Below are 14,993 nucleotides of genomic sequence, written 5' to 3'. Positions count from 1 at the left end.
TATTATTATTTTTTTTTTACAAAATTCACTATTTAATGCTCGATTTGTCAGCGCTTAGGTACTTGGTATGAGAATCGCAGAGGAGGGCGACCACAATATTTTTATTTAATTTACCAGAAATTGCACAATTTATTTCCACAATATTATTTTTTTTTTTTTGAGGAAATTCACTATTTAATGCTCAATTTGCCAGTGCTTAGGTACTTGGTATGAGAATCGCAGAGGAGGGCGACCACAATATTTTTATTTAATTTACCAGAAATTGCACAATTTAATTCCACAATATATTATTATTTTTTTTTTAGAAAATTCACTATTTAATGCTCGATTTGCCAGCGCTTAGGTACTTGGTATGAGAATCGCAGAGGAGGGCGACCACAATATTTTTATTTAATTTACCAGAAATTGCACAATTTATTTCCACAATATTATTTTTTTTTTTTTGAGGAAATTCACTATTTAATGCTCAATTTGCCAGCGCTTAGGTACTTGGTATGAGAATCGAAGAGGAGGGCGACCACAATATTTTTATTTAATTTACCAGAAATTGCACAATTTATTTCCACAATATTATTATTTTTTTTTACAAAATTCACTATTTAATGCTCGATTTGCCAGCGCTTAGGTACTTGGTATGAGAATCGCAGAGGAGGGCGACCACAATATTTTTATTTAATTTACCAGAAATTGCACAATTTAATTCCACAATATATTATTATTTTTTTTTTAGAAAATTCACTATTTAATGCTCGATTTGCCAGCGCTTAGGTACTTGGTATGAGAATCGCAGAGGAGGGCGACCACAATATTTTTATTTAATTTACTAGAAATTGCACAATTTAATTCCACAATATTATTATTATTTTTGTTTTTTTAGAAAATTCACTATTTAATGCTCGATTTGCCAGCGCTTAGGTACTTGGTATGAGAATCGCAGAGGAGGGCGACCACAATATTTTTATTTAATTTACTAGAAATTGCACAATTTAATTCCACAATATATTATTATTTTTTTTTTTAGAAAGTTCACAATTTAATGCTCGATTTGTCAGCGCTTAGGTACTTGGTATGAGAATCGCAGAGGAGGGCGACCACAATATTTTTATTTAATTTACCAGAAATTGCACAATTTAATTCCACAATATTATTTTTTTTTGTTGAGGAAATTCACTATTTAATGCTCAATTTGCCAGCGCTTAGGTACTTGGTATGAGAATCGAAGAGGAGGGCGACCACAATATTTTTATTTAATTTACCAGAAATTGCACAATTTATTTCCACAATATTATTATTTTTTTTTACAAAATTCACTATTTAATGCTCGATTTGCCAGCGCTTAGGTACTTGGTATGAGAATCGCAGAGGAGGGCGACCACAATATTTTTATTTAATTTACCAGAAATTGCACAATTTAATTCCACAATATATTATTATTTTTTTTTTAGAAAATTCACTATTTAATGCTCGATTTGCCAGCGCTTAGGTACTTGGTATGAGAATCGCAGAGGAGGGCGACCACAATATTTTTATTTAATTTACCAGAAATTGCACAATTTATTTCCACAATATTATTATTTTTTTTTACAAAATTCACTATTTAATGCTCGATTTGTCAGCGCTTAGGTACTTGGTATGAGAATCGCAGAGGAGGGCGCCCACAATATTTTTATTTAATTTACTAGAAATTGCACAATTTAATTCCACAATATATTATTATTTTTTTTTTAGAAAATTCACTATTTAATGCTGGATTTGCCAGCGCTTAGGTACTTGGTATGAGAATCGCAGAGGAGGGCGACCACAATATTTTTATTTAATTTACTAGAAATTGCACAATTTAATTCCACAATATTATTATTATTTTTGTTTTTTTAGAAAATTCACTATTTAATGCTCGATTTGCCAGCGCTTAGGTACTTGGTATGAGAATCGCAGAGGAGGGCGACCACAATATTTTTATTTAATTTACCAGAAATTGCACAATTTAATTCCACAATATTATTATTTAATTTAGCAGAAAATTAGATATTTAATTCTGTATAATCAGACTGATTTTTTTTTTTTTAAAATATACAATTCACAAGAAAACAATGCCTATGCTTGGTTGACATGTGTACATATGTATATAGATGGAAGAATGCACACTGTATTATTAATCCTTATACACTAGGAAACTTCGATTAAAAAGTTAGCTGGAGAAACAGGCTTTTAAAGAGGTAAGAGAGACTCTTGTGAGAGCAGCTTAAAATGGTTTGTGAGAAGCAAAATCAGTCTGTAAGGAACTGAGAAGTCCAGAAATAAAGAATTCATAATTGTGACAATTATTAAAATAGAGGTGCGATAGCTCATATTTTAAGTAATGCTAATAAAATATATATTTTAGATAAATGAAGCGAGCCTTGTTGAGAATTAACTGCCGTCGTCGTCAACAAACTGCCACTGACACACATGCCACAAAAACTTACAGCCACAAACAAGCCACACAAATCCAAAAACCAATCTGCTGGCAGCCATCAAGTGATGCCAAGTACAAACATCCAACTCACGAATTTTAATTTTCTACAGAAAAACTTTTAGTACAAGGTTTTTGCTTAGCTCGACGTGGGCGGGAAATGTGAAGCTCTTGTTGTTGTTGGCTCTCGTGTCAGTTTAATTAGTGAAAAATACTCAAATGTGGTTGCGACGGATAAAGACAACGATGGTGTGTTTGGCTACAAAAAACCCCATGCTGGCAATGCAAATTATACATACATATGATTCCCCCCTCTCGTCTGCAATGCTATTTAAAATAATTTTTTATATTTCAATAGAATTAAGAATTCGGATTTTTTTTAGACCTATTAATTAAATGTTAAATATTCCTTTTTGTAATTTTTTTTCAATTAAAAGGTTTATAGGTTTAATTTAGAATAGCCACAGGCTCTTAGACAGTCAAGAAATTGAGATTCCGGTACGAATTTGTTTCTTAACTACCCAGTTCTTTCAATTAGACACTATGTGATTATCTTCGTAATTTCTTCTACGTTATGGAAGGGATAGAAAAAATAACTTTCTTATGATGGTTAAGAATATAGTCAAATCGTCCGCCACAGAGTTCTACACAAATATTTAAAAACTATTTGAGTTATAGAAAATTAAGATTTGAATAAACCTAAGTTGAAATATATTCCAATAAATGTGGTCATTTGCTGGTTATTTTGATTATTCTTTTAATACTTTGAAGCCAGATAAAAGCAGCGCTGTTTGACAGATAATCTTCTTAACGCCCTGCCCTGATCAATATAATAAATTTATACACATTTTAAAAAATAATATATAATGTAAATAAGACTAATCTTCTGGTTTCAGATGTAATTGTTTAATTTAAGTTATTGTAAATATTAACAGTATAATTAAAGTATAAGTCGTATAAAAGAATAATAATAAAAGAAAAACTTAGGAAATTGAAGCTTTTACATACTGTGTCTATATTTATCTTAGAGATTATTTAAAAAAAGCCCTATCCTAGTTGAATATATCCAGACCAGAAATAAAGCTGCGGAAGTCTTATTTTAATGGAACAGCAATTTAAACTAAGGTTAGGAGCTGGCACTACCCCTTAATAATATTTCTAAAAGCAATGCAGGAAAAGTAATGGGCTGTGCAACAATTGGAAGAATTGCAACAATTTTTAATATACCCGTATATGTGTTTAATCTATAAAATGTCAATTTAAATGCAATTTGGCTCGTTTAAGAAACTCTCGTGCTCTCGGCCGAGCACTGCTAAGTGATATGGATGGCAGACTCGATGACGAGTTAAATTATGCCAAGCTCGTTTCTTTTTCGCACCTTACACTTACTTAAACCTCATTAAATGTAAATTTTGTGTGGACCAAGCGACCGAGCCACCAAACGCTCGACTGGGGGCCATCAACAGTTAACGCTCGACTGCATTTTGTCGAGTGGTTTGCTGGAGCAGCGGACGGGAGGTGGTTCCGGCGACTATCGTCGGTGGCTTTTCAGCATGAAGTAATTTTGCCAATGGCCGACGCCCCCAAAAGCGCTCAAGTCTCAAGTATCTGTGGAATAAACAAACAATGCGCCTTATCAGCTGCCAAGCAATGCATTTCAATGGGCCTCATGAACATTGTTACATGTTTCATTTATGCACAATGTGCATCTATTATTCAAATACTAATCAATAGTTTCGCCAATTGTTTGGGGCAGAAGAGGACATCCAGACCAGTGGACTTAAACTACACAGTAAACTAAAGATGGGCAACAATGAAATACTAAGCTATCAGCCATGATTTGAATCTATGGAAAAATATAATAGCTGGCTTATTGGAGAATATTTAGTTATAAATCATTGTGCTCGTATTGCAGCTAACCATTTTTATATTAATTATTAATGTTAGCTTCATTTATTGTAACAGCTTTGTAGATCAAATTAAATAGAAAAAATAAATAAAAGTCTCATTTATGTTATTATTATTTTCCTATTTTTTTTCATAACGGATATTTGATTAAAATTGATTGTAAAAGGCGGTTTTTCAATTCATAGTCATCATTTAAAATAGAGAACATGTATTAATGTTTTTCCAGTGCATCGTTGAAAGGTGAAAATAACAATGTGTCCGTTCATTGGAGATGCTGACAGTTGTAATTGTCTGTCTGAGTCGGTGTATGTCAGCAGCCTAAATTATTAATGAAGTTAGCGAAAGTTCACGCTGATTTTGTGGCTGAGCAGTGCGGAAGTTTGAACAAAAATTTCCTACTGCATACCAAAAGGCGCAAATCATACGGAAAAAGAGGAAAATCTCAGATGCATGTGTAAACTATTTTCTGAGAAAACACTACTGTTAAAATATAAATATAAATATATATTATTATTTTTCTATTTTTTTTTCATAATGGATATTTGATTAAAATTAATTTTTAAATGCGGTTGTCCATCTTTTTAAACTATTCTTTTATTAAACAGCATTGTTTATTGATTGGAGCTGCAGGTTATTTCAAAGTTGAGTTTTTCTCTGGCATGCCTTTCTCATTTTATTCCCTCTACACGAAGTCTAAAAAGGGTATAGGGTTAGTGGAAATGACCCTTTTACGAAAAAGAATGTTGCGCTTTTTCCTATCTTTCATTTCTATCCGGTATAACCTGTCTTGGATTCATTATTCGTTCTGTAAACACATATACGAGTATGTAGGTCTATCTACTCATACAAAGTTAAGAACTTACACACACACACACACACAGTTGGTCGTAAGTTTATTTGCCCTGTCGCCTGCGATTGCCAACAAACAGCCCGTGCTGGGTCGGAAGGGGATGTGTCATTCTTTAAACCTCAATTTGCCTACACCGGCTTATCTCTTTGGATGGTGATGGTGCAGACAGGCGAACCAAGCTGCCAACCGACAAACCAAAGGACGACGCAAGGACCTACCGCTGCTGTTGCTGCAACAGCTACGTGTGCTCATGTACAGATCCTAATTAGTTGCGGATTTTTCAATGAGTGCGCACCACCGCTTGGCGCTGCGACAACTTGAATTCAAAATAAATTTAATTACAAAGTCGCAATGCATCGTCGCCGAGCTTGCGTCTCTTAAATGGAGCATGTGTTTAAATAAATTACTATGTAGAAAAATGTAACTCTTGGGTAATAAGTGAGTGAAGTGCGGGGAAGAGATTTAAATGAGAGTTCAACTTCAGAATGGTGCATTTCATTCATTAATATAGTTATTATTTCTATATATAGTCGCCTTTTAGTTATTTACATTTATTTTCTACAGTCTCAAAGAAAAATGATTTTAAGAATATTCAAAAGACAAATAATAACCTAAAACATATCAAAAAGTTTGCTAAAATATTGCCTCCAAAAATTTCAGAAACACGTAATTAATAAAAAGAAATATTTATGTTGTAGAAATAATAAAAATATTTTATGCCCATGGATAGGCCTCCTGCTCCTCCTAATTGTCATCGTCATGCCTTTAAAAGTTTCATAATTAATGAATTAGAAATCTTTATGACGTAGAAATATAAATATTTTAAGAATTTTTTAGAATATTAAAAAGACAAATAATAATAATATAAATCTAAACTATTCAATGTATTTGCTTACGTTATACCGCCATAAATTTCATAAATGCCTAATTAATAAATTAGAAACCTTTATGACGTAGAAATATAAATATTTTAAGAATTTTTTAGAATATTAAAAAGACAAATAATAGTCTGATATAAATTTAAACAATTCAATATATTTGCTTATGTTCTATCGCCATAAATTTCATAAATGCCTAATTAATAAATTAGAAACCTTTATGACGTAGAAATATAAATATTTTACGCCTCCTCCTCTTCCGAATTGGCATAATCGACATCGTAAAAATCTATAAATGCCTAATTAATGAAATCTTTACGACGTAGAAATATAGTTGTTTTAATCCCATGGATAGGCCTCTGCCTCTTCCGAATTCGTATAATCGTCATCGTCATAAGCATAGTCGTCGTATTCAGATTCTTCCACCGAGTTTGCGTTTCCCAGCTGACGCGGTCCTACAAAACTAATGGATGTTTGGGGCAGCAGGGTTATTTTTGCCAAATTTCTTTCTTTGGTGTTCTTGTGGAAGTCCTTGAGTGCCGGCAACATGGGATCTATAGCGCTCCAGGGCAGCCCGTCCACGGTGCTTAGCATGTAAGCTGATGGATAAACATATGAGGAACGTGCCAATTAAACTAATAACTGGTATTAATCAGATTGCCTAAATAACAGTTTTGCAGCGATGCTTTAATCAGTCTAAAAATATGTTCAATGTTTTCAAGTGTGCCACTTGACAGTTCAATGCATAAAAATGTAAAACTATCGGGTGTTATATATTCTTACAGAAATTCCGTAGCCGCTTTTTTTCGCTCAAGTTATTTGATTTTGTCGTTTTTTTGCATTTTTGAGGGCTTTTTTTCGAATTCGATTTTACAAATATATTTATTTACTGATTTAAACATTTATTTATTTATTTATTGAAACACTGATAAACAGTTGAAAAAGTGACTGTCAAACAAAAGAAAATGAGTCGAAAAAGGTCAGAAACCGATGGTTGATCGATATGATGAATCGCCACGAAACTTCACAGGACTATTTGGAATATTGCTATAAAATTTAAGCTAAATCCGTTGAGCGATTTCGGAATCTATAGCGAACATACATACACTCAATTTAATTGAAAATCTATAAAACTTACCCAAAAATCCGAATAGAACTGTCAACTTCATTTTAACAAAATTGACTGCAGTCTTCGCTCGGAGCTCATTCGATTTTATAGCCAGTTTGGAAGCACCTTCACTTTCATTTGAAACTCAACTCATTATCAAGTTTATAGCTTAGTGTTGAGATAATATTTTAAGGCATTTTCCAGAAAAGTAAAAGTGATTATTGCATAGGCCATAGTTATTAAATTTTCTTAATTGCTCATAAAATAAAAGATTTTATTGTTGGACTTTCATTTTCATGATGACAAGAACTCCTTTCCATACTATCTCTTTTCACTCTTTTCAAGTCATTGTCTGACAGCGAGGGGATACATTTAAATACATTAGCGTGGTGTGTGTGTGTCTTTTTAAACTCTAAATACATAAAATAATGCAGAGAAATTGTCAAAAAATTGTACGCAATCTCTGGCAGGGTGTCTTGCAGCATTTACTTTTGCATAAAATTACAGTTTGTCCTTGCTGCTGTCGCTCACACACACACACACACACACAAACACACAGATACACACATTTGAATACCCTTATATCCTATATATAGTTAAGATTACATGGGTGTTGCTTGTGGCTACTTCAGTGTAGATTATAAACGACATGCACAGAGTCACGTCACCAAAGGTTCCAACACCAAGTCCAGGTCCAAGTCCAGGGGACTGAGACTGGGCGTGGACTGTTGGTCATGGCGTTAATCTTGCGCAAAGCATCACAAAGTTAAATCGTAAGAAAATTTAAATAAGTAAGTGGCCGTAAGCTAGACACGCACACACAAACACATACAGCCCTAAAAAAGGGACATAGCAGGAGTGGAAATTGTTTAAAACAGATTTCTTTGCACAACGTGCAGCATCAGCATCAGCAGCCGCCTGATGACCAAGAAGAGTGCCAAATCCTTGGAGATTTGAAAACAGTTTTCGACAAAGCTGTTGGTTGCCGCCCCTGGGACATTCCATGTTTGTTCTCGTCGAGTTTACTTCCAGTTGAGTTTTCGCCAATTGTTTTAGTTTTGTGTTTAAATTTCGCATACTTGCAATTGTTTGCCAGTGCATTCGACTCATGTGGAAATTCGGAGATTAAAAATGAGTACGAAGCAATATTAATAAATGATACTACAAGGAAAATATGGAGTGAAATGCATACATAATAGATCCATTACGAAAACAGGAACAATTGTGGAGGCAATTAAGCTGACAAGCAAGGTGAAAAGCAAAATTGAATGAAACATGTCGAACAAAAGGTAGACTTAGATATAGAGATAGACAAATAGGCATATAGATAGATAGATAGATAAGTAGCTAAGTAGATAGATATACTTCAACAGATAATGCGATAATTAGACTGGTTTATATAGAAAGATATATAGATAGATAGGTAAGTATAGTATATAGTATATGGATAGATATAGATATAATTGGATAGATAGATAAATATACTGATTTATAGATACACCTACATAGATATACATACTTATATAGATAGATGTATAAATAAGTATAATATGCTTCTTTTTTTATTGATTTATGATATTTTAATGTGATTTTGATATTTTATTTATTCTTTGTTATTATTAATTATTTTACTACGTTTTAAAAAGATTATTTTAAAAATGCGAATATTGCCAAAAGTTGGATTGATCAGATAAATAAGAAATAATCTATATGATTCTGATGACGAATTCATATGCGACTTTTTAAAAACGTAGCGTTTTAATTTAGAAACTACCTTTTTTATGTTTAGATTTAAGCTCTGCATAATTTTTTTTAAGTAAGAAAATTACTATTTGGGCTCTATAAATCTATTTTTAGAAAAAACGTAACTTTCAGGTCTAGCTGAAGTAGAGTGGAGACATTTTCTTGTTGATAATAGCTAAAGGAATGGAGTATTTTATTCTAATTATTATAGACAATATTATAATTTAAGAATAAAGTCCAGCTTATACATAAGGCAGGGAGAAAGAAATACACAATTAAGAGAGCAAACAAATTTAAAAAGAATAAAACAAAAAGAGATAAATTCGTTGCTATAAAATATTGTTAGGAAAGTTACTTTTTTGACTATTATTTATTGCTATTTTAAGAATGTTTACAATTGAAATTTCTTTTTAGCAAACTTTTTTCATGGGCAAAAAAAGCCCCTCACTGTAGTAAAAATTAAATGTCATTACAAAATTTCATAATTATTTAAATAATAATAATTAATATTCATTTCAATTTTAAGTATATTTAAAAGCCGAATTATTTACAAGTCAAATCAAAAATTATAGATATTCTTCAAAGTTTCTTTTACTTTTTTATTTTTAAATGATCATTTTTGTTTAAACATAAGTAGATCATTCATGTTTACGGGTATAGTTGGAAGTTATACGATTAATTTCCATTGATAAAGAGAATCACAATGAAATATCATGATAAAAAGCTTAGTTCGTAAGCCGACTTAAAACAAAGATCAATTTGTGAATGCCTGAGCTTCATAGACATAATCACGAAGTATTTGTAAAACTTTCGGAAGTGCAACTTATTTCCCCTCTGGTTGGCTGTTCAACATTTGAGGCGTAATAAATTTTTGTCGTGTCCAAAGTTTAACTTGACTGTGCAGCTCGAGTAGCAAAACGTTTTGTGTCTATCAGGCTGTCTAATCTCTGCACCCATGCACCCTCGCGTGGCAAGTACCCGAACAAGTTGCCACGTGCAATAAATTCCAAGGCGGCGGCGCCGCTGCAAACGTTTGCACTATTTGGCGAGCCTTAAATCCTTTCTCCTTTTCTGGTTTTTTGTTTTTCTCCATTTAGAGAGCTAAAGAAAAAACGGAGCTTAGTCGAGTCTTTGGTAAACACGCGCCAGTACGTGATCTGATAAGGAATTAAAGCGACCACAGGGACATCGAGACATATGTAAGGTTGGGTGCATTTGTTTGGCCTAAGGACCCACACGTACCAATGTGGGACTAAAGTTTGGGCAGCGCTGTGCACAGTTTGACAGTCGCTGCCGCAGCACTAATTTATTTTAAATTGGTTTTTGCGCTTGTCGTCGACGGAACAGGGAACGGTTTTATATCGTTCTGGTATATCAACTGCTTGGAGCATTGTGATAAACGACTCGAACACAATTATATGGTAGACTTGTCACCATTAGATATGGTTGCGTGTCACGCACCGCGAACGGACTAAGTCGAATTTTCAGATTTGCTTTTTCCTTGCAGATGTGGCTGTTCCTAGATTTTAATTGTTCGTTGCTAGATATGTTTGTTTGTTTTATTTATATTTAATTAACTTTACTTTTGCAAATAGTTGTTTTCATTTCTTATTTATTATTATTAACTATTGATTTATTGATATATTATTATTTTAGAAATCTGTTTTCCCTAATATTTTCTAAAATTGTATTACTTACAGGCAAAGAAAATAAAATTTTGTAGGGAAGTTAGACTGAGACTTTGAAGTTTAGATGGAATTTTAGCTTTTCGTTAATATATTAAATAAAATTGTAATTAGTTTTTGTGTATTTAGTTTTATATTTTTGTTAATACATGCAGAGTTTCCGTTTTTCTATTGGTATACATTTTTGAAATAAGTTTCTGTTTGCTTGACTTAAAACATTTAAAGCAAGACATTTTTGGCTAAATATATAACTTGTATATGTAGAATATATAAAAATATATAAAATTAACATAAAAGAGCTTCAAAAAAAATATACTCGATATATATTTTTTTATATTTTTAAGATATAATTTTAATAACGAATCTTATGAGGCTAAGCGCAAGGTTTTGAAAAAAAAAAAATATGTTTTAACAAAAATTGCTTAAAACTAAATAGATAATTAAATGTTATATCAGGCTTTCAGAAATGATTGGTTAAATGAAGCTCCGCTATATGGTCGAAGTAGAGGTAGAGACACTAAATTAAATGACTATAGTTTTCCTGATTCTTGCTATATTTCGTTATGCTTTAAGGCTCTAATATTGTAAGTCTCTAATGAGATTAAAGTGTAGTAGAAAGTCAAACCACAATTGAATTTAACGCTTCAAGATAGTTTTGTTTTTTAATAAATTAATTAAAAACTCTCGGTTTGTGTAAGAAACACACGCAGTTTTCTTCTTAGAATCGTTCCATTTAGATTCTTTCGCAACTCTTTTCTACTAAAGGAAACAAACTAAATTAAAGCTTCGATCATACTTTAAAAGGGAATAATAATGTCGTGGTTTTTTCCAGCTCCTTAGAACTCTCCCATCTCTAATGCATTTACCTTCTCATACGAACACACACACACATTTCCTGCACTGCCCCGCCCATTTAGTCGCCTCTAAATGTCTTTATTATCGCTAATGGCCATCTCGAGTTTGGGTTCCTTCTGCCTCTTCAGCTAATTTATTTATTTATTTGTTGCCTTGCTTGTTAATAAATTGGTAAATAAAAATTAATGCAGCATAAATTACAAATAGCCAATACGCTTTTCAACCCACTTGACAAATTTTCTTTGCGTTAACTTCGCTGCACACCGCTCCCTCTTCATAATTAATGAGCGAAGTTTTTAGCCTTTTGTGAAAGTTGGCAACTGCCCCAGCGCCTTCGTTTCGGCCATTGTCAACAAGCAGGCGAGTCTGCAGATTTTGTGGCGAATAAGTTCGTGCTTATCGTTCATCGCCTTCAAGTGTGGTTTGAGCGTGTGGCGCTGCATGTCAACGATGCGTATACTTAATGAGCAACAATGAGGGTCAGTCGGAAAAGTTTTTTCTATGTTCCTCTATATTGGGGCATAATTAATGAAAGCTACATTCGTCAAAGTGTTTTGCCAATTAATCATGCGACAGGCGTACATTAAATCTACGCATATTGCCAATATAAACGCACTTCCGAACTGTGCTACAATTGTGGGGAGTGGATTGGCTATTGGCTGGCAAATCGCTTTGGCCTGTTCTGGTCACGTTTGCCTGCCAAACATTTTCCATAACATTTTGGTCAGATTCAAATGAACCATAATAAACATGGTCGCGGTGGTTAATGGTCGTTGTTTTTGTTGTTCGCGCGTTTTATGCTCGATGCCCGGCTCCAGCCACAATAACAGCGGCCTAAAATGTGCGTGGCCGTTGGTCGCAAACGAGATGAAGCTCTGGCTTGTAGAATATTTTAAATTTTAAATGTTAGCTTTGGTATCAAACTCAATCATTGCCAAAAGTTTACTGGACAAGGCAATTGTATGTAAATATCTTGTGGAGAAAATTAAATTCCTCTGCAAAGCAAGCAACAAATGTCAACTTAGTTGACTTCAATAAAGAATTTGTTTTTCGCACATTGATAAATGAAAATGAAAGAGTTGTTGTGTAGTTTATTAAACAACAATATACTACATATCTTGAAATTCAATCTGCTACATGCCTAACTTTTCAAAAATCTGTATGTTGAACAGGTAGAGCTACGATTAAGGGCCAGCTTAGTCAACTTTCCATTATCTTAACATTTGCTAAACAATTTGTTTAACTTTGTAAACATTTGTTGGATCCCAATTAAATTTTCTTAAACGTTGTTATTAATTGGAATACTTAAATATAAAATAATTAAACAAAGTCTAAAACAATATTTTTTTAATGTAGTTATATGTTTCTTTTTTTTAAAAAACTAAAATTAAATTAAAAAATCTATGCTCTGATACACAATTTTTAGACACATTGCGGCATCAGTCTTAGCCTTGGTTATCATGGTTTTCGATATATATATATATATATATATATATATATATATATATAAACGATGTTCGTTTCAGATTTATATAATTATGGCTCTTAAAAGTGGATGCCTTTAAATTCAAAATTCAAAATTTTAATGCTAGGTATTCCCTTTATTGGATATATTCCTGCTCTCACGAAAACGAAATTAGTTGGCTGATAATATAATTTACTAATACATTTACTGCATCCAAGCATCCAATATACATACATATTTAGAAGATAGGTGCACCATTACAACTGTCTACCTTTCGGATTGAGCAACTAACTGAAGCAGAGTTGTTCTAAAATTGCAAGTAATCCAACCATATCATTAGTTATGGATTTGCCAGAAAAAACCAGTGTATATAAAATTTAAGTTAGAAACACACACACACACACATAGCTAGGTGGGACGCGAATCGACTGCAAAATAAATTCGTTGCACGTGTCGCCTTCGATGCCAGTGCCACCAGCTCCACCTCCACCTCCACCTCCGAATCCGAATCCAAACACATGCGGACAATACATTTGTTGATTTGGACGTTTCACAAATTGTGCCACAAATGGACGCACATGAATCATGCGTGCTACAAAAATCGCTGCGAAAGTTTCACGCACAACTGGACAACATTTTTAAGGCTTGCCTAAAATCGGCCATTAATTGAATTATGTATTTATAGTTGATCATATTTTTTGGAATTTTCTTTTAATTTAATTAAATTTATCTATTTGTGAGCCAAGTCCATTAGTATTTATTCAAATTGAAATGGAATGGAAAATAAATCTATTTTTATACGAAAAACTTGATTTTTAGCAAGAAGAGTTTCGTAAATATATAACAATTTGTTTTAAATGCTTCCAAGTTCAAAAAGAAGAACTAGTCTCACTAACATGTAATTCCATATATGTACGAATATGTACATATATATGAATGTATAAGTTTATTTATATTTATGAATATGTGTATATATGTATATGTAGACAACCATTAGGCACATCCTCTACTTACTGCTTTTGATTTAACTTGCTAGCGAGCTCATAATTTAATGCTTTTAATGAAAGAAAAAACGTAAAAAGGTTGCCAGCAACCACATGCACTAATTAGTCAAGGATTTTGCATTAAGGACCTGCCTACATTTCCAACAACATAAGAACATCGTCAGACAAATTTACGCTCGATGGGGTGCGAGTGTTAATGGCACGTTCGCAATGTTAACATAAAATTATGTATATATTCATTTTTTAGGGATGCTCCAAAAATAAAATATGCAAAAAAGTATACAAACAAGAAATTTAAATTATGCGCACGTACAAAATGTTAAACAAAAATTACTTAACTTCTTACTGACACATAAAATGTAAGTAACTTTTAGGAATACTTTATTTGGTCGTAGAAAATAAATCAACGATTGGAGCTAAGGATTTTCATTAAAATAAATTAAAATTAAAATATTTACAACTCCGAACTAAAACTGTTTTTGGGGGCAGGACCTCCTTCAGGTTGAGAAACAGCTTCCGCACTTTTTGTTTATAATATATGGAATTGAAAAGGACTTATTGGGTGGCAAGTCAGGGCTTTAAGTGGGATAACCCATTAAATTTATGTTTTAAGTGTTCAAAGTTTGAATTTCAAACCGATTACTGATGAAGGATTATGAGTGATTGGCAGTTGAATTTCCTCAATTCACTGAAAACTTCTGAAACAATTGGGTGTATGTAACATTTCTCTAATACTATGGTAGCTTTACTTATATCTTCGGATTCTAAGGAAAAACCGGCAATCAACAATAACTTTTGTTGAATTTGGCTGGACTGAAAAATTCCTTGATTCCAGATATATTGAATTAATTAATTGTGTATTTGTGTAAACATTTCTTTTCACTAATCGACAGAAGACTTGTTTTGAGAGATTCCCAAAATTTGACCAATATAATTGTTATTTGGAAACTTGCCAATCAATTGCTCGTTTTATTATTATTAACCCACACGTTTAGTTTTATTTTTTTAAACCAACAGCAGCATGACAAAAACATATGCTATGCTA

The sequence above is a fragment of the Scaptodrosophila lebanonensis genome, unplaced genomic scaffold (assembly GCF_003285725.1).
Source record: "Scaptodrosophila lebanonensis strain 11010-0011.00,11010-0021.00 unplaced genomic scaffold, SlebRS2 tig00000085-arrow-pilon, whole genome shotgun sequence".
NCBI lineage: Eukaryota > Metazoa > Arthropoda > Insecta > Diptera > Drosophilidae > Scaptodrosophila > Scaptodrosophila lebanonensis.
This window is presented reverse-complemented; position numbering follows the sequence as displayed.